General features: G+C 36.9%; 1 long non-coding RNA gene across 1 annotated transcript in view; it reads right to left on the reverse strand.

Annotated features, from left to right (window-relative positions):
- Positions 1 to 10,348: 10,348 nt before the first annotated feature.
- LOC131250758 (uncharacterized) overlaps positions 10,349 to 27,156 on the reverse strand; it is an 85,956-nt gene continuing 69,148 nt past the window's right edge. Inside the window, exons 2-3 of the long non-coding RNA XR_009173439.1 lie at positions 11,166 to 11,454; positions 10,349 to 10,750 (exon numbers count right to left, since the gene is read on the reverse strand). This is a non-coding gene — a long non-coding RNA (uncharacterized LOC131250758). The remainder of the gene's footprint in view (positions 10,751 to 11,165; positions 11,455 to 27,156) is intronic.

A 27,156-nucleotide genomic window follows, 5' to 3' on the forward strand; every position in this document is an offset into this window, starting at 1 on the left:
CATCGATCCTGACTCTATGTCATCAAACATATACTTTCAATTCCATCGAGCCAGGGTTCGATGATGCGAACTCAGCTAAAGCACATACCTGAAACTTTTTTAATGAAGATCAATGGCATTAAACATGCTTCAATGATATCAAATTTTGAATTCCAATATCATCGACAGTGGTTTCGATTTATCGATCTTTTCAATGAATATTTTAAGAAAGCTCGCTGGACATTTTTTAACTCAATTCAATGATATCAAACCTATATTGATTTCATCAAATTTTGAATTACAATCATATTGACCCAGTATCGATTCCTCGATTATTCACATAGATTTTCCTTTTTAAGTTTGCTGGAACGGTGTTGTCCTGATTTGTTCTTATTGAGTATATATCTATATCATCGTGATTTGAATTTCGATAATATCGATGTGGGTTTCAATTCCTCGAACATTTAGATGATTTTCTTTCAAAAACTCGCTGGACACAACTTGTCCCATTTCGATGTCATCAATACTGTGTCGATATTATCGAGATTTGAATTTCGATGATATCGATTGTCCTTTGATTCCTTGAGCAATATCAAGAATATTTACCAAGCCTTTGCTGGATATATCTCTGAGACTTTTCGATATCATCGACTGTACTTCGATATCATTGATATTTGAAATTTGATGTTATCGATGGTACTTTCGATTTATCGAATATTTTGTCCAAAATACTTTGTGGTTGCTAGACATAAGGAGGACTCAATTTAATGTTATTGATACCAGTTCGATATATCGAGAATGAGTGTTCGATTGAATCGACTAAGAATCAATGATATCAAACTTAGTTAAAAACTTAAAGAATTTTCCATTTTGAAACCAGGTTTTTAAACTTTAAATACCTATGCTATTCTAAGTTTTTCTTAAAGCTTTTGTTTACCTGGGTGTTTTGGGATTTGGGATGTGAGGATAAGTTTACCTGTGATGAGCTCTAAACACATATCCAGTTGAGGCAATGTCTTGAACAATCTTCATATGGGGCCCACTTGATTCATTTACTCAACACTCATGCTAATTGACAAACCAAGGCACTTTCAGGATGGATTCGGTATGACCAAAAGAACACAAAAAGCTCCAGCAAAGAACGATGAATTTCAAAGTTAATTTGGTTCGACCGAGGATTAATTCGGTCTAATTGAAATTTAAGTTTGGTCCAATTGAATCCAAGCTCGGTGTGACAAAAATCAGGCAACTATTGAAACAAAATCTTATCATGATTCGAATTCGACTTCAGTCCTACTGATGCGTAATGCATCTGCGTAAATTTGAGGCGGTTTCAAGGTCGATTTGTGGAAATTCCAAGGCAGTGAAAAAGATAGTGTTTCACAAATATATATAAAAGTCCCTATGAGATTCCAAATCATCTTTTAGAGTTCAAGGAGTAGAGCCAAAGGGTGGATCAACCTCCTAAGAGTTTTTCTTCCTCTTCCTTAGTTTATTTTCATGTTTTGTTTAAGAGTTTTTAGTTCAATCATGTCATGGTTAACTAAACCTCTTGACTAGAGCTAAGAGGTGAAACTTATAGCATGTTGGGATGTTTATTTTTCTTTGATTCTTATTTATGTTGAACTTCTTTGATTTCTAGTTTGATTATTAACGAATATTTTTAGTTTTTTATGATTTATTGTGACTCAAATTACAATAGATGTTGCGATAGCTTTAAATATCTTCTTTTTCATTATGAGATTATGAGATCGGTATATCAATTTGTTCATCATTGTTTCCTGGGCATGGTATGATGATGGAATCCTTTCCAATCATCACAATACTCCTTCATGTGAGAACTACTTCAATGAGAAGTTTAGATTGTGCTTTAAATATTTTATCTTCCAATTGGATAGGATATGACTCCAATTCCAGTTGCGTTTATTGAATCAAGCAAGGTAACATCTTAATAACTACAAGTGGATCCTTGGCGTTCTAGTTTTCTTTTAATGTTTTAATAAATCCTTCAAAATTACTCTCTTTTATTTCAGATTTAGTTTTAGAATTTATTCTAGTTCTACTTCTAATTATTTTTAGAATACGTACAAGTTTAGTCCCTGTGGATTCAACCTCGGTCTCACTGAGTTATTACTACATTGCGACCCCGCACTTGGGGTTGTGAACAGCTGTAGCTAAAGACATGTGACTACGGATTATAACCTTAGCAAGGTTGTAGCCATAGCATCATTAGATTCATAGCCATTAGTTTTATGGCTACAGATCTAATCCATAGCCATTGCTTCTATTACGAAAAGTACATACAACTATGGATAATTGAGCAAGCCTAACAAAAAATTGAGTGAGCTTCATATGAAATTGAACAAGCCGAACGTGAAATTGAGCAAGCCTAACATGAAATTAAACATGCCTAACATGAAATTGAGCGAGCTTCACATGAAATTCAACGAGCTTCAAATGAAATTGAGCGAGCTTCATATGAAATTCAATGAGCATCACATTAAATTCAACGATCTTTACGTGAAATTCAATGAGCATCACATGAAATTGAGAGAGCCTAACATGAAATTCAACGATCCTCAAATGAAATTGAGTGAGCTTCACATGAAATTCAATGAGCTTCACAGGAAATTCAACGAGCCTCAAATAAAATTGAACGAGCATCACATGAAATTGAGTGAGCCTAACATGAAATTCAACGAACCTGCAATGAAACTAAATGAGCTTCACATAAAATTCAACGAGCCTCAAATGAAATTGAGCGAGCTTCACATGAAATTCAATGAGCATCACATGAAATTGAGTGAGCTTTAAATGAAATTGAATGAGCTACACATGAAATTCAACGAGCTTTAAATGAAATTGAGCGAGCCTAACATGAAATTGAGCAAGCTTCACATGAAAGAAGTAAGGTCTCTCTACAGTATGCATAAAAATCTCCATATTGACTAGTCTCGTTGAATTTCATGTGACGCTCACTCAATTTCTTTTGAGGATCATTGAATTTCATGTGAAACTCACTCAATTTCATGTTAGGGTCGTTTAATTTCATTTGAAGCTCGCTCAATTTCATGTTAGGCTCAATTAATTTCATTTGAAGCTCACTTACTTTCATGTTAGGCATGCTCAATTATCCATAGTTGTATGTACTTTTCGCTATAGAAGTAATGGCTATGGATTAGATTTGTAGACATAAAACTAATGGCTATGAATCTAATGAAGCAATGACTATGTTATCGATGGCTACGACCTTGCTATGGTTGTAATATGTAGTTATATGTCTTTAGCTACGGTCTTTCGCCCTTTTTCTGGTAGTGGACGGTGCCACCGTGAAAGCAAGGGCATTTTCGTATGCAAATAGTGTGTCTGCATAGAATGGTTTAGTCTTGGAAAGTAAAGTTCGAGAGCATCAAGAAAAGCGGGCAGATAAAAGGTGAGATTTATAGTGGTAAAAATCTTTTTTTTTAAAAAAAATCTTATGAAACATGTCATCTTGGTAAGAATAGCTTCCTCTTTTAAAATTAGTAAAAGTTGGAAATCTGCATGTCCCAGGGGTTAACCACTGGGCTCGAGCCAGAGCAAATGTCAGATTCTTCCCAGCCGATTTAAATTTTGGGCATCAACTATAGGCTAAACCCTCATGTGGTTGAAAATTAAGCCCACACCCAGCCAATACGGGTGGCAATGGCCTGGGCTGAGGTTATCTCTGGCACAGCCCTGGGGCCCTAAGTTTGAAGGTTCCATGCTGGCAAGAGTACCAACATATATCTTTTATATAATTAATTAATACAGATGCTACATTGAGGCTTCTTCTTTCAGCCCAAGTCGTTCTTCTAGAACCTAGACTTTTAAATGCAAGTTGAAAAAAAGGGTAATGTAACAAATACATCATGCTATGTCCATCAACCTAATTTTGAAAAAATCAAGGCCCACACATCTGTACAAGCCGTTTTCCTAAAAGCATTTTAGGAAAGGAGTCTGAACCACTTTTTTTCCCAGACTTTATTTAAAATATCTTTTTAGTTAATGTGCACACACATGCATATGAGCAGTTCTTAGTCTTCTTTCTCTGTCCGCAGGTATAAGGAAATGTGTTATAGTTGTGTTCTTCAATTTTATTTTATTTTTTATTATTAAGTCTCACGAAACATGTCATCGCATTAATGGTAGCTTCCTTCCTCTTTTAAAAGTGGTAGAAGCTGGATCATTATACGACATGAACCCAAAAATGAAGCAGATTTAAATCTCAGGTGGACCACACTATAAGAAACAATAGTGATTCAACACCTCACCATTATAAACTTCTAAGGGTCCACTGTAATGTTTATTTACCATACAACCTGTCGATAAGGTTACACAAAACCGTATGAAGGGGAAAAACAAATATTAGATAACTTTTGTAGCCCATAAGAAGATTTTAATGGTCAATCACTACTGTTTCCTCAATGGTATTGGTATGGTCCACCTGAGATTGGATCTGCTTCATTTTTGGGATCATGCCCTCAAATGATCTGGCTAAATGGATGGATAACATGGATGCAGAATACATACATTAAGGTGGGCCCCATGGTAAGGGCCACAGCGTCTTAGGTAAATCTGCTCCCCCACCCGTACGGCCAACCACTACACTCGGGCATGAGCAAATGTTAGCTCCTTCCCATCCCATTTAAATTTCTCAACTCAAATAGGCTTAAGCCCTCCTTTGGCTGAACGCTAAGCCCACACCTGGCCAATAGGGGTTGTAGTAGGCGGGGCTGAGATGTTGGTTCTGGCAAAGACTCGGAGCCCAAGATTTATTTATTTAATTTTTTTACACACGCACCTGACACACACCACCCATGCACGCTATAGTGGGATTTCACCACCTATGGGTCTTGAACCCAAGACCTTATGTTGAAACTCCTCAGAGTCTACCACTGAGGTAAGGACTCAAACCCAAGCTTGGCTGGCCTATATGAAGTAATTTATAATTTCCTTCTTATAAGCGATCACACTCAACTAAAGTATTAATACCAGTCTCTATACTATACTATATTCATTACACTACACCAAAATCGTCATTTAGGAACGGTTTTAAACCGTTCCTAAATGCTTCAGGAATAGTTTAATACTGTTCCTAAATGAGGCGTCGTAGAAAATCAGGAACAGTTCAGAACCGTTTTGGGTACTTTTTCAATTTTTAGAAATGGAATTTTAGGAACGGTTTTAAACCATTCTGGTGCCAACGGTCACATTTTAGGCACAATTTTAGAAATGGTTTCAAATGCTTATTAATGTTGCCAATGGTCAGATTTTAAGATGGAATCTTAAGAACAATTTTGAACCCCTTTGTTCATTGTATGAGAGAGAGAGTGGGGTATGTAATATACTTGTATTATATGCCAGATAATTACACAAATAGAAGAAAAAGACAATAGAATGATTCACACACATAATAATCTTTTCCTTCTTTTCTAGTACACATTTCAATTTCAATTATAATTTCCAATTTCAATACAACATTTCATTTTTAGGCTTCTATAATCCAACAATTCCTTACTCTTTTCTAGAATGATCACTGCCTTCAGATATGACATCCGCTACAAATCCTCCTCTTCAATGTCTTCTCATCCATCCCCCACAACCCGAAAGTCTCTTCCATATGAGAGGGACAAAAATCTCTTCCTTTGGCGCCACTTCCAAGGCAGTCTGGTACATGTCATGAGCTGTTAATTCTGTGCTGGAAGTATTGGTGGTGGTGGTGTTGCTGTTGTTGTTGTTGGGCTTGAATCATCTACCTGAAGGGCTGGAGAAGGCCTAGAGAATGCTGCTGCCTGCTGTTTTCAGCTTGTGGGTTATGCTGGTAATACATGTTGTCCAAGCTTAGAGACATAGCTTCCCTGTCAATGGATCCATACTGGTGAGCTCCCATTGTTGCACCACCTAGCCAGGAAATCTTCAAGCTTGGGAGAGGAAGCTGGCATCACTCTTCCATCAACAAAGAGATAGACATGACTTTATTTTTAGAATCTATTTAAAAGAAACTAAAAGGAAGAGATAGAAGAAGAGAAGCATACCTTCACCTTGCTGTGATCTTGTAAGAGCTTCCATGATACAAAGGGAGCCATCAGATTTTAGTGGCATTATAGACAACTAGGAGTAAAGGGCCCCACCTTGTGTTTCCATCTAAGAAGGAGCTAGAAAGAAGCTGGTTGGAACTGTAGGAGAAACAGCAGCTGTAGCTTGTGTTTGATGATAATGATGATGATGATGTTGCTGACGATGGTGGTAATGATGATGATGATGCTGATGTGGGTCTGTAGATGTATCCATGTTCATGTGAGGAGAGAGTGAGAAACCCAAACTAGTTATTATTATCATTATCATTATCATTCATGCCCTTCATCTCTCTCTCTCTCTCTCTCTCTCTCTCTCTCTCTCTCCAAAGAGAGTTAGATTCCTACCAAGATCTATTGTTGCAAGGAATCCCAATCATTGGAAAACACAAAGACAAACCACATATCTTAGCAGTCAAGCCAACAATTCAAAAAACTCTTAACCAAAAAACAAGAGGAGAGAAAGAGGGCTCTTACTAACCTTATAACAACTCTATACTATGATGTTCTCTGCCCAAATGTATCAATGGACTTCCTATGCACTGGCTGCTTCTATCCCACCTTCTCACCCCCTCTTCTTTGTGTCCATAGCTACAAAATCAGCCCCACCATGGGAAGATTATCCTACACCTGTTAGGAGAGAGTTGGTTGGGATCATCCACTCTATATCAATATGCTCTTGAGTGGAAGTTACAACATGAATAGAAAAATAGGTACAACATGCATGCTCTTTAAAGGAAATCCACAACCAAAGTAAATAGATGAGCCACGCCTAGATGTCTAAATGGATGCCTCGATCTCACACGATTGTATACCCTTTTCCAAGGTTGGTTGGTGATCTGAGAATAAAAGCATACACTGTCTTGGAAGCTCCTTTTCCAAGGATTTCATTGTATTGTGGCAAGAAAGAAATTCAACTCAATATTTAAAACTCCACCTCAAAAATAAATAAATAAACAAAATGAAAAATAGCAATAACAATGACCATCACAACAAGAAGAGGGAATGAGAAGATTGTATACCCTTCCATATCTACCAATGGGATCAACTTCAACAAAATTAATCGGAATCAAGTTCAGGAGATTTTAGATCCATCATTGTAATCTCTCACTGCACCAATGGCTCAGATGGCATGTTTGTTGCATCCTGTAAGGATGGATTGTGTTACTTTGAGAACAAAATGGAAAGCAATTCCTTGATGATCAATCCTTGTGCAATCTAGCTATAGAAACTGAAGCAATTTCTTTGCCTGTGGTTGTCTCTGCCAGCAAAGCTTGGATTACACTATAAAAGGTTTGGTACCATTCATCATGTCTTTAGAAAATCCATTTTCCTTGGATATCAATGGCAATGTGCTCTGTACAATAAGAACGGTTAAGAACTTCTTAAAAGAAGTCTAGGATTTTCAAGTTACTTTAAGAGCACCCTTGCATATGATTTGTTTCCAAATGAGAATGTGTTGCTACTTCTATTACAAAGTCTAAATCTTTTTGTTTTTTATGTTTTTCTTTGCTTTGTCCAGTTAGAAACAAGAGTGAAAACATACATGGTCAAAATGTCTATAGTCTGAATCTTCATATTCTGTTTGGAGGATTACAATATCCTCAAACCTGTAATCTTGAATTGACAGCTTCAAGTTTCATTAACAAAAACTACGAAATCCAATAATTTTATGCAACTCAAATTCAATGGTAGAGTGAAGAGAACCATAACATAGTCCAGCTACTCATAAAATGCAATTACTCTTACCTCAACCTGACACTGTAGTGATTGAATGTAATTTATTATCTCATCAAGCACCGATGCTTTGCCAATCACCTGAACAAAGCAATGTTTTCAAAGATTACTCTTCAGCAAAACTTAAAGCAAGGCTACTCAAATGGGCTGGTACTACTACCTACGTGACTACGTCAAATCAATTGGCAAAGAAAGCTAAGGAAGAAACAACTCTTCCCCAAGATTTATTCATATACATAAATAACCAATCCATATTCATTATATGCACTGCACCAAAATCCCTCTTTTGATTTTTGGGAATAGTATTTTTTTTTATAGTAATGGGTCACTCTTGGAAATACGATAGAAGAAAGCAAAAAATAAATTAGGTGCAAGGAAACCAACACGTCATGCACATGGTCCACATTCATTAGGCTCCCACATATCAGAACAATCAAATATATAGAGCATAAAATCAAGTGTATCTAACAAAAATAGTTGTTCTTACAATTTAAAAAAATAGACCAAAGGGCAAAAAAGCAAATAATTAAAGAATGTCAGTAAATGGTTAACCTTGGTCTTACAAGTTCTTTGAGAAATCTACCACTTCATTTTGGTGTTGCAGAGCTTCAACCAACAACTTTTTTATGAGATGGTTCAACCGTAACAAATTAAGAAAAAGGGATACATATAAGTTATACCATATTGAAAATTAAAAGAGTAATTCTAGCAGTAAAGAGTCGAGCCCTTGAAAATGGAAATTAAACTTTTCCTAATTGAGATAAAAAGGAGCTAAAGATTATCAAGTTCTGGATACTAGGGAAGTTAAGAAGAAGAAGAAGATAATGCAAGTTCTGGAAAATATATAATGAGATGCCCATCCATTCAGTTGTTGGAGGAGGTTCTGCAGTCATGGATCAACCTTCTGAAGTCATGGAATATCATGTCACAATATGGGGAAAAGAATGTAAACCAAATAGCAGGCGTCGAAAAATAAAAAGATGGCAAAGCAAATATTTCATAATTCCATTAATTTTTTGAAGTGCGATGAGGCATTGTGAGAAACAAGGAACTGCAACAAAATGAAAAAGAGGAAGGTATTGAAAAGATACATTTACAAGTGTAGACTACAAGCTTTGCAAACATGCTACTTGTCACCATCCACATAAGGACTGACAAAGACTGCTATCAGAAATATAAACTTAAATTATCAAGATTTATTTTTCATGAATTACAATGGTAAATAAATAAAAAAAACAAACATTCTTAATTCAAATGCACCAACGACCAAATTCAATGAATGCCCAATGCCTTTAGGGTAAGTGAACCATCTGATCTGCTTCTACATAGTCAGAAGATTGGAGGATGATATCCAAGGCCAAGGATTTTTATGGTTGTGGGAAGTGATTTGATACTCTTGGCTGAGTGTGATGGTTAATGCTTAAGGCACTGTAATTGTAGAGGTGGCATATAGCAACTCACCATAAACAGAACATCCTCCAAAATCTTGACTTATTTAACTATCCTACTATTTAATTAATAAAAATTCCTATGTTCAATTACACCATTGGCAATTGTCATCTTGACGGTTCATTAAATATTCACCAATTAGTCAATTAAAAATTCAAATCATAAAGGAAGCATGCATTAATTAATCAAAATGTCCATGGCGTGTGGTCCACTATAGATAGACCATCGCTGAAAATTCAAATTTATTTAACTATTTTAACCCTCCGTTATTAAGCATTTGTATGTTCAATTTAGACCATGGACGGTTTTCATTCTCACCGTTCATTGGTTAAAATGGATGGTTAAGAAATAAAATACAACAACAATCCACATTGAATGGAGAAAAAGGTGAAAGTTTGAAGTGTTAGGAGGCCAGATCTAATATAAAGCTTTCTACATTCATATTATTGTACAAAATGAATCTAATTGAATTTAAGTCATCTAAGAACATTTTAAGTGCATTTACATAGGGACTTAGGTTCACATCATGTATTTAGAAGCAGTAAAATGCACTTACATGAACATGAATGCATGTAGATATTTTAAAAAAATAATAATAAATTTAATGTTAATTTCAACATACAAAGCTTTGTATTGGATATAGGCTCTATACAAACATATGGATCAGTCCAACTGGACCTAGACTTTTGCAGACTTTGGATATAGGCTCTATATTCTCAGCTGCAATCCATTTATGCCTTTCAAGTAATTTATCTACCTTCAGGGAGCAATCTTTCCTCTAGGAACGCATGCTCTTGAATGTCTACATTAGCAAGTCAAGGAGTAATACCACTATCTTGCAGCTGCCTTGAAACTATGAAGGCAGCTCCAATTCCTACCAAAAATAAAAGAAAAAGCAAAAAAAAAAAAAAACCTTTAAAAATAAAAGCCAGATCTTTGAAAATTAATTCCTACAAAAAGAATGGAGTTTATGGAATCTGGTGAAACCTTGTTTTTTTAGCAACTTTCACGTTAATGACATGAACATCCCTTGTCAGGTTGTAATGTCTTCAAAATCCTAATGAAAATATCTTGAGCTTTTTTTTTTTTTTTTGAAAGAGAACTGATTTTTTTTTCAGGCTGCATTTTTGAAACACTGATTGCCACAAAGACACAAATCTCTTAAATTACTTATAGGTTTTATTGGTCTATTTGCTATAATTTCCAGATTAAAATTAATTGTATTTCAAAAAAAAAATTATAATCTATCTAAAAAATATCTAAATAAGAGATTCATAAGGCTGTTTGTTAAAATTTGGGCATAAAGCAACCTGTTTATAAACTCACCATGATTACCGTTAATGGTAAAGAAAGACCAAAAGTGGAATAATGAAATAAACCTACTAAACTTTAATCAAGAAGTGATTAGAATATCTAAATCGCTAATTTGGGAGTTTTATGACTGTCTTGCCGCCTTGAAACTGTAGGGGACCTAGAGGTAGCTCCAATCCCTGCAAAATCAAACACGCAATTTAAGAAATATAATAAACCACTGTCAGAAATAAAATCAAGTACTGAAACAAATAACCACTGTCAAAACCTACAAAAAAAAATTAAAAATTAAAAATTAAAATAAATAAATAAACATATTAAGTGGATTAATTGAATAAGGAACTCAAAAGAAAATCTTACACATTATAAAGAAAACCGAAATCATGCATTAGTAATTAAAGGGATAGAAAATGGAATAATCCTGACATGAAGAGGAACAAGGAAAAAAAACACAAAGAAAACGGATTAAAACAATCAGTTCATGACTATGTAAAATTAATGCCATTAGCAAATATCACACCATATACTTTTGCTGATTTCGTATGATCCTTAGAGAATTATGAATAAGAATAATTGTAGCAATATAAGCCTTACATTTTCTTGGAAGGCTTTGATCCTTTGGATCTTCTAGCTGTAATTTGTAGATATAAAAGAAAAGGCAAAAAGAAGAGAAAGCTTGTTTCAAGGTACAATGAGGTATTTTTTGCAAGTGACTGCACATATTAATCTTAGAAGAAACTCACAATTTAGTCAGCTTAGAACTTCTTTTCTCCTACCATCCAATTTCTTCTTCATATCAGAAAGAGACTCGAACTGAGGAGCATGCGAAACCTGCAGTTGATTCCTGAGATAAACAAACTCATCTAGTTTTCACTTTGCAAACCTGCAAAAATCAAGCCACATATTCTAATACACCTCTTTGAAACCCAATACTAGTATAACATCATAATGTAGCAAAATTCATATGCTTCATTACCTATAGAACAATGCAAGATATTGAATTTCTCTTTTCTTTCCACGACCAAAAAATCGAGCAATGGCTATAGAGGTTGAAAGCTTTTAGCTACGGATTTAATCCATAGCAATATAGCTATGGATTTAATCCATAGCTATAGCCTAAGTGCTCTGTAGCTAAAGCGTACCTCCCCACCAAAAATATATTAAATATAGATGGTGCTTAAGGGGATCCATGAGGTCCATTGGAATATATGTGTTTAATCTAAGCCGTCCAAAAATTCTGATATAGAATTTTAGTGTATGAGCCCAAAAATTATGTAGATTAAATGTCTAAGTGGACCACACCATAAGAAATAATATAAATTAAATTTCTACTGTTAATATGTTGTGTGGTCTCCTTACAGATTCGATCTAACTCATTTTTTTATCAGCACTTAAAATAATAATTTAAAATTAATGGACGGAGTGGACATATGAAATACATCACAGTGGCCCCACGGTCCTAAAACCATAAAATGTCCATGGAGCCGTCCGTCATGCGGCCCTCCAAAACCCCAAACCCCTCTAAAAACAAAAACCTCCGTCCGCCATTTTCTCCCGCTCGCTGACGAACCCATCTCTTCATCTCTCTCTCCATCTCTCTCCCTCACACTCAGTCTCTCTCTTTCCCTTGCCCTCTCTCGATCTCCCGATCTCCCTCACCCTCTTTCCCTGTCTCAAGGCTGCATTCCCCTCTCTGTTTTCAAAAACCCATTTCGCTACAAGAAGGAGAAGAAGACGGAGCACGTACGGTTAGTTTCTCTCTTTCTCCCTCTTTATCTCTTTCTCAAATCTTTCAATCCTTCAATCTGCATTCCCCTCTCTCTGTTTTTGAAATCTAGGGGCTGTTTGGCTGGTCGGATTGGAAGGGATTAGATGTTATTGGAAGGGATTGGAAGTTAAATCCTGGGATTGGCCGGGCATGCCAAACAGAATCAGTGATTTGATCCCAATCCCTGAGACGTCTTTAGCTTGAGGGATTGGAAGGGATGGGAAGGTTTAATCCCAGTATTGGCCAGGCATGCCAAACAGACTGGATATATCAATCCAGGGATATAGTAATCCCATGTATCTGAAGATAATCGATTGACAACACCATCAATAGCTAGAAATCCAGGCCATCCACCCTAATACCATTCAATCCCTTTCAATCCACCCGGCCAAATGGGCCCTAAAAATGCACTGTGGGCTCCACCATAATATGTGTATGCAGGCCATTCATTTTTTCAGCACATTTTAGGGCCAAATCTCAGGTGGACCACACCATAGGAAACTGTGGTGATTGAACGCCCACCATTAGGGCATGTTTGGCCAAGCAAATTGGATGGAATTGGATGGTATTAGAGTGGATTGCACAGATTTCAAGGTAATGATAGTTGTGTCAATGGATTGGTGCAAGATCTATGGGATTGTTATATCCCGAGATTGCTATTTCCGGTCTGTTTGGGACGCCCGGCCAATCCCGGGATTAAACCTTCCAATCCCTTTTAATCCCTTGAACCAAACACGTCCCAAGCAATTTTGAAGGGATTAGGGTGGATTGGATGGGATTTAAAGGTAATGATGGTGATGTCAGTGGATTGTCTTAAGATCCTGAAAAGAATTCCAAAAATATATATATTTTTGGGTTTGTTAGATTGTGACATCAATTTGAATTTCTATGTTTTTTTTTTCAATGTCTTTTATGTTACTGGCACAGGCATTCATATACATTGAAAAATATGATTGAAGTGCTAGACTAGCATGTGCATTTACACCATTTTTTAAATGTTGGTGACTCATCCACCACACGTGTCATAAAACATGTTAATCCACTGCATTTCATTCATCAGGAATCAAGCAGTGGTATGGAGCTACTGAGATACATCTGACTTTATTGCATACTGTTGCAATGGTTGGTCATAGTGTTTGCAAACATCAACTAACTTTCATTCAGCATATATATATATATATAATCTTGAAGGGAATTCCAAAAAATTTGTTGGTTTGTCAGTTTGTGAGATCAATTTGAATGTCTTTTAATTTAGTGTAATGTCTGTTATGTTACTCGAATAAGCATTCATATACATTCAGAAATGTGATTGAAGGGCTAGACTAAGTCACTAAGATGTGCATTTCCACCATTTCTTAAAAAGTTTACAAACTCCTTAATACATTGTATTTGGTATATAATATATGTTTGGGTCTAATCATCTAATAGCACTTCCTTCATTTCCAACTTTGAGGAGGATGGCGCATTAGGCTAATTTCTAACTTTAATTTTTGGTAAGGTGTAGGTTGAAAATGGACCCCTTGGTTAATCGAGATTCAAGCATCTGGTACGTCTCTTGTAAAGAATGCACATGTGTAGTTCATCAAACAATACATTATGTGATATCATATGCATGATATCTGTGTTGTAATTACAGTTATCTATAATACTAATAATTTGTTCATTATAGTGCATTCACAATAATTATCATTGTGGTTACAGTTATTCATTATGCGACAGGTTTTCAGGTGAGATGATCGAGTTTCAAAACAAAACAATCTGCGATTTTGAGAAGCGATTCCCAAGATGTATATGTGTTTCAGGGGCCATTTGCACCTTGGAAGCATATAATGGAAAGTAAGGAAAACCCTCGAGTTCCCTTCTTTGAATCATGAAAAGGTATGCGTTGAATCTCATGCATTGGCAATATTAGGCATGCTCATGAGTAGGACATGCATAATTCTGTAAAAATGGATGGAGTAGACTCGAATGTGTGTCGGAGCTATCCAGATGTTGAGTGGGGGTCCCTAGAAGTTGGGAACCGCTGTTATGACCATGATAAAGCTGTCCATTTCCTATAGATAACATTGGAGTGCCCTGGCCATTTGGACAGGCTGTGTTTATATATTTGGTTGACATTAATGGAGCAGACCCGGATGTGCGTTGGAGCTATCCGGATGAGCAGGGGTCCCTGGAAGGTGGGAACCGCTGTTATGACTATGATGAAGCTGTCAATTTCCTTTGGACATCATTAGAAGGGCCTGACAAATTGGACCAGGCCATGTTTATATCTGTATTTGTAGGGACCAAACCCTTATCTTATAACCTAAACCTATTCTCAAATCTCAAAACCTATAACTACAACCTAAATCTTAACCTAAACCTATAACCTATAACCTAAACTCAATTCCCTAAACTTTTACCAACAACCTAACCTAAACCTATACTTATAACCTAAACTGATTCTCAAATCCCAAAACCTATAACCTAAAGCTTAACCTAAACTTATAACCTATAAACTATAACCTATAACCTTAACCTATAACCTAAACTCAATTCCCTAAACCTTAACCTATAACCTAACCTAAACTTATACTTATAACCTAAACCTATAACCTACAACATTAACCTTAACATATAACCTAAACCTATATTAATAACCTAAACCTAAACTTCTAACCATAACCTAAACCTATTTTCAAATTTCAAAACCTATACTTATAACCTAAACCTAAACCTTAGCTTGTAATCTTAACATAAACTTACAACCTTAACCTATAACCTTAACCTAAACCTAAAACCTAAACTTTAACCTATAACCTAAAACCTAAACCTAAACCTAAAACCTAAATGTATTCTCAAATCCCTAAACCTAAACCTACACCTAATCCTAATATGAATTCCCTAACCGAAACCTAAACCTAAGCTTGAAAACCCAAACTTAAACCGGATCCCGAACCCGAACCCAAATTCCTAAACCTAAACCTTAATCTATTCTCAATTTTATAAACCTATACCTTATAACCTAAACCTAAACCTAAACCTAAACCTAAACCTTAACCTTAAACTAAACCTATAACCTAAACCTAAACAAAAACCTATGACCTAAAACCTTAACATATAACCTATAACCTAAACTTTAACCTATAACCTAACCTTAACCTAAACCAAAAACCTAAACCTTAACGTATAACCTAAAACCTAAACCTAAACCTAAAACTAAAATGTATTCTTAAATCCCTAAACCTTAACCAATACTCAATTCCCTAAACTATAGCATATAACATAAACCTAAACCTAAACCTTAACCTAAAACTAAACCTAAACCTAAACCTAAACCTAAAACCCAAAATGTATTCTCAAATCCCTAAACCTAAACCTACATCTAATCCTAATCTCAACTCCCTAACCTAAACCTAAACCTAAACTTGAAAACCCAAACCTAAACCCGATCCCGAACCCGAACCCGATTTCCTAAACCTAAACCTTAACCTATTCTCAATTCTTTAAACCTATAGCTTATAACCTAAACCTAAACCAATGACCTAAAACTTTAACTTATAACCTATAAACTTTATAACCTATAACCTAACCTTAGCCTAAACCTAAAACCTAAACCTTAACCTATAACCTATAACCTAAACCTTAACCTAAAACCTAAATGTATTCTCAAATCCCTAAACCTAAACCTACACCTAATCCTAATCTCAAGTCCCCAACCTAAACCTAAACCTAAACTTGAAAACCCAAACCCGAACCCGATTTCCTAAACCTAAACCTTAACCTATTCTCAATTCCCTAAACATATAGCTTATAATTTAAACCTAAACCTTAAGCTAAACCCAAACTTAAACCCTAACCTAAACCAATAACCCTAGCCTAAACCAAAACCTATGACCTAAAACCTTAACCTATAACCTATAAGCTAAACTTATAACCAATAACCTAACCTTAACCTAAACCTAAACTTTTACCTAAACCTAAACCCCAAACATAAACGTATTCTCAATTCCCTAAACCTAAACCTACACCTAATCCTAATCTCAACTCCTAAACCTAAACCTAAACCTAAACTTGAAAACCCAAACCTAAACCCGATCCTGAACCCGAACCCGGTTTCCTAAACCTAAACCTTAACCTATTCTCAATTCCCTAAACCTATAGTTTATAACCTAAACCTAAACCTAAACCTTAACCTAAACCTAAACCTAAACCTATAACCTAAACCTAAACCTAAACCTAAAACCTAAATGTATTCTCAATTCCCTAAATCTAAACCTACATCTAATACAAATCTCAACTGCCTAACCTAAACCTAAACCTAAACTTGAAAACCCAAACCTAAACCTAATCCGGAACCCGAACCCGATTTCCTAAACCTAAACCTTAACCTATTCTCAATTCCCTAAACCTATAGCTTATAACCTAAACCTAAACCTAAACCTAAACTAAAACCTTAGTCTAAAACTAAACCTAAAACCTATACCTCAACCTAAACCTAAACCTAAACCCAAAACCTAAATGTAGTCTCAAATCCCTAAACCTAAACCTACACCTAATCCTAATCTCAACTCCCTAACCTAAACCAAAACTTAAACTGGAAAACCCAAACCTAAACCCGATCCTGAACCCGAACATGATTTCCTAAACCTAAACCTTAACCTATCCTCAATTCCCTAAACCTATAGCTATTAACCTAAACCTAACCTTAACCTAAACCTAAACCAAAACCATAACCTAAACCTAAACCTAAACCTATGACCTAAAACCTTAACCTGTAACCTATAATCTAAACTTATAACCTCTAACCTAACCTTAGCCTAAACCAAAAACCTAAACCTTAACCTATAACCTAAAACTTAAACCTAAACCTAAACCTAAAGCTCAACCTAAACCTAAACCTAAACCTATAACCTAAACCTAAACTAAAACCTAAAACCGAAATGTATTCTGAAATCCCTAAACCTAAACCTACACCTAATCCTAATGTCAACTCCTTAAGCTAAACCTAAACCTAAACTTAAAAAGCCGAACCTAAACCCGATCCCGAACCCGAACCCGATTTCCTAAACCTAAACCGTAACCTATTCTCAATTAGCTGAACCTATTGCTTATAACCTAAACCTAAACCTAAACCTAAACCTAAACCTAAACCTTAACCGAAAACTAAACCTAAACCTATAACCTAAACCTAAACCTAGACACAAAACCTAAATGTATTCTCAAATCCCTAAACCTAAACCTACACCTAATCCTAATGTCAACTCCCTAACCTAAACCTAAACCTAAACTTGAAAACCCAAACCTAAACCCGATCACCAACCCGAACCCGATTTCCTAAACCTAAACCTTAACCTATTCTCAATTCCCTAAACCTATAGCTTATAACCTAAACCTTAACATAAACCTAAACCAAAACCTTAACCTAAACCTAAACCTAAACCTATGACTTAAAACCTTAACCTGTAACCTATAATTTAAACTTACAACCTCTAACCTAACCTTAGCCTAAACCTAAAACCTAAACATTAAACTATAACCTAAAATCTAAACCTAAACGTAAAACCTAAATGTTTTCTCAAATCGCTAAACCTAAACCTACACCTAATCCTAATCTCAACAACCTAACCTAAACCTAAACCTAAACTTGAAAACCCAAACCTAAACCTGATCCCGAACCCGAACCCGATTTCCTAAACCTAAACCTTAACCTATTCGTAATTCCCTAAACTTATTGCTTATAATCTAAACCTAAACCTAAACCTAAACCTTAACCTAAACCTATAACCTTAACCTAAATCAAAACCTATGACCTAAAACCTTAACCTATAACCTATAACCTAACCTTAACCTAAACCAAAAACCAAAACCATAACCTAAAACCTAAACCTAAACCATTAACCTAAACGTATTCTCAAATCCCTAATCCTAAACCTACACCTAATCCAAATCTCAACTCCCTAACCTAAACCTAAACCTAAACCCTATCCAGAACCCGAACCCGATTTCCTAAACCTAAACCTTAACCAATTCTCAATTCCCCTAACCTATAGCTTATAACCTAAACCTAAACCTAAACCTAAACCTAAACCTAAACCTTAAACAAAACCTAAACCTAAACCTAAAACCTAAAACTAAAACTAAACCTAAAACCTAAATGTATTCTCATATCCCAAAACCTAAACCTACACCTAATCTTAATCTCAACACCCTAACCTAAACCTAAACCTAAACTTGAAAACCCAAACCTAAACCCGATCCCGAACCCGTACCCGATTTCCTAAACCTAAACCTTAACCTATTCTCAATTCTCTAAACCTATAGCTTATAACCTAAACCTAACCTTAACCTAAACCTAAACCTAAACCTTAACCTAAACCTAAACCTAAACCTAAACCTATGACCTAAAACTTTAACCTATAACCTATAACCTAAACTTATAACCTATAACCTAACCTTAGCCTAAACCTAAAACCTGAACCTTAACCTATAACCTATAACCTAAACCTAAACCTAAACCTAAACCTAAACCTAAAACGTAAATGTATTCTCAAATCCCTAAACCTAAACCTACACCTAATCCAAATCTTAAGTCCCTAACCTAATCCTAAACCTAAACTTGAAAACCCGATCCTAAACCCGATCCTGAACCCGAACCTGATTTCCTAAACCTAAACCTTAACCTATTCTCAATTCCCTAAACCAATAACTTATAATTTAAACCTAAACCTTAACCTAAACCAAAACCTAAACCCCAACCTAAACTGATAAGCTTAACCAAAACCAAAACTTAAGACCTAAAACCTTTACCTATAACCTATAACCTAAACTCATAACCTATAACCTAACCTTCACCTAAACCTTACCTTATAACCTAAAACCTAAAGTTAAACCTAAAACCTAAACCTAAACCCAAAACCTAAATGTATTCTCAAATCCCTAAACCTAAACCTACACCTAATCTTAATCTCAACTCCCTAAAGTAAACCTAAACCTAAACTTGAAAACCCAAACCTAAACTCGAACCCGATTTCCTAAACCTAAACCTTAACCCATTCTCAATTCCCTAAACCTATAGCATATAACCTAAACCCAAACCTTAACCTAAACATAAACCATACCCTATGACATAAAACCTTAACCTATAACCTATAACCTATAGTTATAACTGATAACCTAACCTTAGCCTAAACCTAAAACCGAAACCTTAACCTATAACCGAAAACCTAAACCAAAACCAAAACCTAAATGTATTATCAAATCCCAAAACCTAAACCTACACCTAATCCTAATCTTAACTTCGTAACCTAAACCTAAACTTGAAAACCCAAACTTAAACCCGATCCCGAACCCGAACCCGATTTTCTAAACCTAAACCTTAACCTATTCTCAATTCCCTAAACCTATAGCTTATAACCTAAACCTAAACCTTAACCTAAACCTAAACCTAGACCTTTACCTAAACCAAAACCTAAACCTATGACCTAAAAACTTAATCTATTATCTATAACCTAAACTTATAACCAATAACCTAACCTTAGTCTAAACCTAAAACCAAAACCTTAACCTAAAACCTAAAACCTAAACCTAAACCTTAAACGAAAATGTATTCTCAAATCCCTAAACCTAAATCTACTCATAATCCTAATCACAACTCCCTAACCAAAACCTAAACCTAAACTTCAAAACCCAAACCTAAACACGATCCCGAACCCGAACCCGATTCCTATACTTAGACCTTAACCTATTCTCAATAACCTAAACCTATAGCTTATAACCTTAACCTAAACCTTAACCAAAACCTAAACCTAAACCTAAATCCAACACCTAAATATATTCTCAAATCCCTAAACCTAAACCTTCACCTAATCCTAATCTTAACTCCCTAACCTAAACCTAAACCTAAACTTGAAAACCCAAACCTAAACCCGATCCTAAACCCGAACCCGATTTCCTAAACCTAAACCTTAACCTATTCTCGATTCCCTTAACCTATAGCTCATAAACTAAACCTAAACCTTAACTTAAACCTAAACCTAAACCTATAACATAAACCTTAACCTAAACATAAAACCTAAATGTATTCTCAAATCCCTAAACCTAAACCTACACCTAATAATAATCTCAACTCCCTAACCAAAACCTAAACCTAAACTTGAAAACCCAAACTTAAACCCGATCCCGAACTCGAACCCGATTTCCTAAACCAAAACCTTAACCTATTCTCAATTTCCTAAACCTATAGGTTATAACCTATACCTAAACCTAAACCTTTACCTAAACCTAAACCTACATCTAATACTAATCTCAACTCCCTAACCTAAACCTAAACCTAAACTTGAAAACCCAAACTTAAACCCGATCCCGAACCCGAACCTGATTTCATAAACCTAAACCTTAACCTATTCTCAATTCCCTAAACCTATAGCTTAAAAACTAAACCTAAACCTAAACCTAAACCTAAACCTGAACCTAAACCTAAACCTAAACCTATAACCTAAACCGAAACCTAAACCCAAAACCTAAATGTATTCTCAAATCCCTAAACCTAAACCTACACCTAATCCTAATCTCAACTCCCTAACCTAAACCTAAACCTAAACTTGAAAACCAAAACCTAAACCTGATCCTAAACCCGAACCCGATTTCCTAAACCTAAACCTTAACCTATTCTCGATTCCCTTAACCTATAGCTCATAAACTAAATCTAAACCTTAACTTAAACCTAAACCTAAACCTAAAACATAAACCTAAACGTAAACATAAAACCTAAATGTATTCTCAAATCTCTAAACCTAAACCTACATCTAATAATAATCTCAACTCCCTAACCAAAACCTAAACCTAAACTTGAAAACCCAAACTTAAACCCGATCCTGAACCCGAACCCGATTTCCTAAACAAAAACCTTAACCTCTTCTCAATTTCCTAGACCTATAGTTTATAACCTATACCTAAACCTAAACCTTTACCTAAACCTAAACCTAAACCTAAAACCTAAATGTATTCTCAAATCTCTAAACCTAAACCTACATCTAATACTAATCTCAACACCCTAACCTAAACCTAAACCTAAACTTGAAAACCCAAACTTAAACCCAATCCCGAACCCGAACCCGATTTCATAAACCTACACCTTAACCTATTCTTAATTCCCTAAACCTATAGCTTAAAAACTAAACCTAAACCTAAACCTAAACCTGAACCTGAACCTAAACCTAAACCTAAACCTATAACCTAAACCGAAACCTAAACCCAAAACCTAAATGTATTCTCAAATCCCTAAACCTAAATCTACACCTAATCCTAATGTCAACTCCCTAAATAAACCTAAACCTAAACTTGAAAACCCAAACCTAAACCCGATCCCGAACCCGAACACGATTTCCAAAACCTAAACCTCAACCTATTCTTAATTCCCTAGACCTACACCTTATAACCTAAACCTAAGCCTAAACCTAAACCTAAACCTTAACCTAAAACTAAACCTAAACCTATAACCTAAACCTAAACCTAAACGCAAAACCTAAATGTATTCTCAAATCCCTAAACCTAAACCATCACCTAATCCTAATCTCAACTCTCTAACCTAAACCAAAACCTAAACTTGAAAACCCGAACCTAAACCTGTTCCCGAACCCGAACCCGATTTCCAAAACCTAAACCTTAACCTATTCTCAATTCCCTCAACCAATAGCATATAACCTAAACCTAAACCTGAACTTTAACCTAAACCTAACCCTAAACCTATTACCTAAACCTAAACCTAAACATAAAACCTAAATGTATTCTCAAATCCCTATACCAAAACCTACATTTAATACTAATCTCAACTCCCTAACCTAAACTTAAACCTAAATTTGAAAACTCAAACTTAAACCCAATCTCGAACCTGAACCCGATTTCCTAAACTAAACCTTAACCTATTCTCAATTCACTAAACCTATAGCTTATAACCTAAACCTAAACCTAAACCCAAAATCAAAATGTATTCTCAAATCCCTAAACCTAAACCTACACCTAAACCTAAACCCAAACTTGAAAACCCAAACCTAAACCCGATCTCGAACCCGAACCCGATTTTTCAAACCTAAACCTTAACCTATTCTCAATTCCCTAAACCTATAGCTTATAACCTAAACCTAAACCTAAACCTAAACCTAAACCTAAACCTAGACCTTAACCTAAACCTGTGACATAAAAACTTAACCTATCACCTATAACCTAAACTTATAACCTATAAGACCTGACCCGAGTTCATATGTGTGCATGTGTGTGTGTGAGTATGCATCTCATGTATTTTGGTCTCGCGGTCCTACCGGTCAAATTTCAACGACCCGCGACCTTCGGATAGTGATTGCAGTCACCCTTGAGTTTGATCATGTAGACCTGACTTGGATTGACCCAAGACCTATGCCATTGCGACCGCATCGTCTCCGCAGTTCCAGCGCCGCGTCTCATGCGTAAATCCGGCGTGTCCATCAAAATTTATGGGCCGTGCATTATTTGGACCGTTGATTGCATTTTTGGTGGGACCCACCTGATTGCACATTTCCCCATGTGCACTATTCCCCATGTAAGTTACCTTTAGCCTAGCAATGATGGCTTCTTTTCTCAAGAAAACCATGACGAGATTAGCTTCTCTAAGCAATGATGAGCTACCCTATCCCATGAGCAATGATTATTTTCTCTTTTCAAAACTCATCTTTTTCTAAGAAAGTAATCATTTCAACTTTAGAAACTCTCTCATCCTCTCTCTCTCTCTTTCTTCATTGCTCTCTTCTCCTCTTTGCAAATACCCTCTAATCTCCTCCATTACTGAACTTTTTTAGCCATCTTTCCTCTTCTTTCCCCCTAGATCTAACCATCAAAGATCCATCATCACCATTGAACATCCTTCCTTGAAGCTTAAGGAGTATGGTGGTTGAAGAATCTTGAAGATCCAACAAGTGAGTGAGCATGTAGGATAGATTGCATGGTTCTTATTTTCATAGATCTTTTGTTGCTTCATATGGAGAGTGTAGGACTCACCACATCAATGGTGAAGGTCCACCACTCCTTGGATAAGTTTTTTTTTAGCCATCACTTGCATGCATGTGATCTTGATGGGGCCATTCTCCATGGACCCCATCTTGATGAGATTTCCTTTCTTCTTCTCTTCTCCACTTTCTGTGGTTTGGACGTGATGATTATGTGGCCCACCTGACGTGCCATGCAACCAGAATTTTTAAATTTTTGGGACATCCAGGCCCAAGTTGTTGGACACCCAGGCCCAACTGTGCTGCCTAGTTTTGCTGCTTGATTTGGAAAGCCTTTGGGCCTGATTTTATCGATTTTCTTAGGGAAGGACTGGGCCTAGGAGTTGTGTGACACATCAGGGTGGAACCCACCTTGTAGAATCTATGATTTATTTCCCATTTATTAATTTTTTTGGGCTGATCTAGACAGCAACATGATGCTGTCCAGATTGCTGGAATTTTTTTTATGCTGTAATGTATGGGTTGTAGGCCTTGTTTGTGGTCTCTTTTTCATGATTTCTTAGACTTCTCTTTGAGGTGTGGACCCCACCTAAAATTATGCTAAACCTCACCTTCAAATGTCCCTATTTGATCACCCAAAAGGGTGGGCCAAGGAGGGTGGACGGTCCAGATTTTTCTGGACTATCTAACCACACTATTTGCTGGAAAATCATAAATATCAGCCTGATTTTGAAATGGTGGGCCACCTTTGTGGACCCCAACTTACTGTATTCTTGTATATGAAGGTTGGCCTTACATTTTTCCAAATTTACATAGACCTGGGCCCACTCAAATGGGGTACTAAAGTCAGGGACAGCAGCATTGCTGCAGCAGGAAAATAAAAATCTGGACCTTGCTGTCCATAAATTGCACGAGTTAAATAAAATATTTTTACTATCCCAAAAATCCTAAATTTTTGTAGGGAGGTGTCCCCCCCATGATAAGACCTATCCACACAATTTAAGAGCCAAGGAATCCTATTTGGGCATCCAAAAGGGTGGGCCAACATACTGGACTGCCAGAAATTTCTGCTGTACAGTCCAGCAGCATAGTCCCATAAAAATAATATTAAAAAAATAATTTCTAAGAAGGTGGGCCATATTTCTTGATCCCAACTTGTTTTAGGCTTGATGAGGGACCTTGGGTCCAAATTTTAGGAATTTTGGAGGCCCAGAACCCACCCATTGGATGGCCCAAATTCAGGACAGTTATATTCCAGCAATATTTCACCCTGGATAGATTGTATTCTTTAAATTAATTTAAATACTTATGAGTATCCTAAAATCATGAAAATTTACAAGGTGGTCCACCCATGGTGGGACTCACCTACAAAGTTTTGGGGCCAATAGAGCCTCATGTACACCGTGGAAAGTGCTGGACTAGTTCACCACGTTCAGGTGTCCCGATTCATCAGATTTTCTTGATGGTCTGTCTTATTTAAATTAATTAAAATACTTATGACCATCCAAAAATCACAAAATTTTGAGAATTCGTGGTCCAGCTATGGGAGGACCATCTTGTAAATTTTCATGGCCATCGGACCCCTGTACTGACCGTGGTGTGGCCTGCAAACATGGGTCAGATTTGGGCCAGATACTCAGGCCCGTAGGACTATCCACCACGGGACGCCCCAACCTTAGGCTGTTGCTGGGCCTGTATTCCAGCGGCATGGCCTACTTATAATGTGTGTTGTGCATTCCCCTCTCATCCGGTGGGACCCACTGTGATATGTGTGGGTCACCATGGGCTAGTAACCCATCTGAATTACATAAATTTCTAGATTCCAGCAGGCCCAGGAAGTGGGTGGGCTGGAATTCCAGTAAGGGGCCCAAATTTGCTCCATAGTTAATTGTTTTGGAGCTGTTGTGGCCCACCAGATTTAAGGGAGTATTGCACACACTCCTTGCCTTATTTCCTTGGGCATTTTTTGGGCATAATTAGTTCCTCTTAAGGCCCACCTTTATGGTGATGTTGGGGGTTAGCCTTAACCAGATTTTTAGTAGTTTATAGGCCCAATGGGCTGGAAACCTATTTCTTGAGCCCAAGATCGTGTAGGACCAGACCTTATTGTTTCACGGGCCCAACGGGCCGTTTACAGGCTGACCGTTGTATTTATTAGCCGTGATGCCCTCATGAAATGCTTAATTATGGGCTGACTTGCGGGGCCCACATAAATGTATAGTGTGGAGGGCCTTGCTAAGTCTTTGGGCTGATGTGGCAAGGCCCACACTATCAGTATAGGCCTTGCCTATGTGTATTCTTGCGTTTATGGGCTGCCCTCAAGCCCACCATAATGTATGAATTGGATGACTTTTGTTTTGGGCCATTTCTTTAGGGCCCATTATGTGATATAGCATATGCATGTTTGTGTTAGCAAATAGGCCTTGTGGACTCAGTTCTTTTGGATGGGCCCATTGATCTTGGGCCTATACTCTCCTATCTATTGTGATGGGCTTAGGAGCAATGATACACAAGAAGTCGGGCCCTTGGCTGCCCACTAAACTGACCCTGTACTTAGGCCAAAAGTGAGGCCCAACTCACTTGTGTTAAATGTGATACTTGCCCATGTAAATGAATTACTAGGCTGCCCATGAAGCCCACCACAATATGTGGAATTATGACCTTTGTGGTTGGGCCCAAACCTTATTTGAGGGCCCACTATATGGCCTATGAGTTGGGCTTGGTGTATGGCCTACTAGTCCACACATTGCTTTGGCCTTAGATCTTTCATTATATGGGTAGTGGTGAGCTACCTCTTGGAAAACAGTTGAGGTTGGATGTCCTCCTGGGTGATCCTAAGGTAAGCTCATAGGTTTCTCTATGGGTGCTTAAAGGCCCACCATAGACCTTAGGCTATTTATTTAAGGCTCAATGTGCATGTATGTGGAACCTACCTTAATGCATGTTTGGTCCAGGCCGTCCAAGCCTTAGATCGCCCGATTGTGGAAGCACTATCTGCCTTGGGTTGTTGCTGGACTCACAATCCAGTAGCAGGCCCACTTGATCTTTTCATGATATATACACACTCTCCATCTGGTGGGGTCCCCCAGTGAGTATAGTTGGCCTTCATGAGATTATTTCCACACACTCAACTAATTTCTGGACCTTAGCAGGCCCAGGAAGTCAAACGGGCCAAAAGTTTATCAAAGGGCCTTCGATGTACAATTTTATGGTTACATCTTTATTTGGCTGTGGGGCTCACCATATTGAGAATTTGTGTACATGATACATGCTTATGCTTTCTTATAATCCTTGGGCTTAATCAGTGCATTCTTTTGGGTCACTTTTAGTGATCTTATGAGGACCCCATCTTAAGATCAGAATTTTGGGACATCCAGTGAGCCCAGATTGGGCAGGGACATCCCAGCTTGGCCCAACCATACATTGGGCCGACTTCCACCATTTTGATGGACTTGTGGACTGAGGTAAGGATAGTATTGGGCCCTCGGTTGCCTACTTAAATTGCTAGTTATTGGGCTGATGTAGTGGGGCCCATTTCATCCAAACTTAAACCTATATTTTTGGGCCGTATATTGTGTACGCGGGCTGCCCACCAAGTCCAACTTAATGCATGGATTTTATGGCCATTGGGAATTGGGCCTTGGGCCTTAATTCCCCTCTTAGAGCCCATGTTGTTAAAAGTGGTATTATATCTTTTTATGGCCTATTATGAAGAATATATGTATGTGGTTACTTTTATTTTTATTTTAAATGTAGGCCTTGGGCCTTTTATCCATGTAGTTCATGGTTGATATGCCTTTTTGGGGAATGGTGGTTAAATGTCCCCATTATGGACCCCTCTAGGTCCGGTTGTATTTAA

This window comes from Magnolia sinica, chromosome 1 (genome assembly GCF_029962835.1).
Source record: "Magnolia sinica isolate HGM2019 chromosome 1, MsV1, whole genome shotgun sequence".
Classification (NCBI taxonomy): domain Eukaryota; kingdom Viridiplantae; phylum Streptophyta; class Magnoliopsida; order Magnoliales; family Magnoliaceae; genus Magnolia; species Magnolia sinica.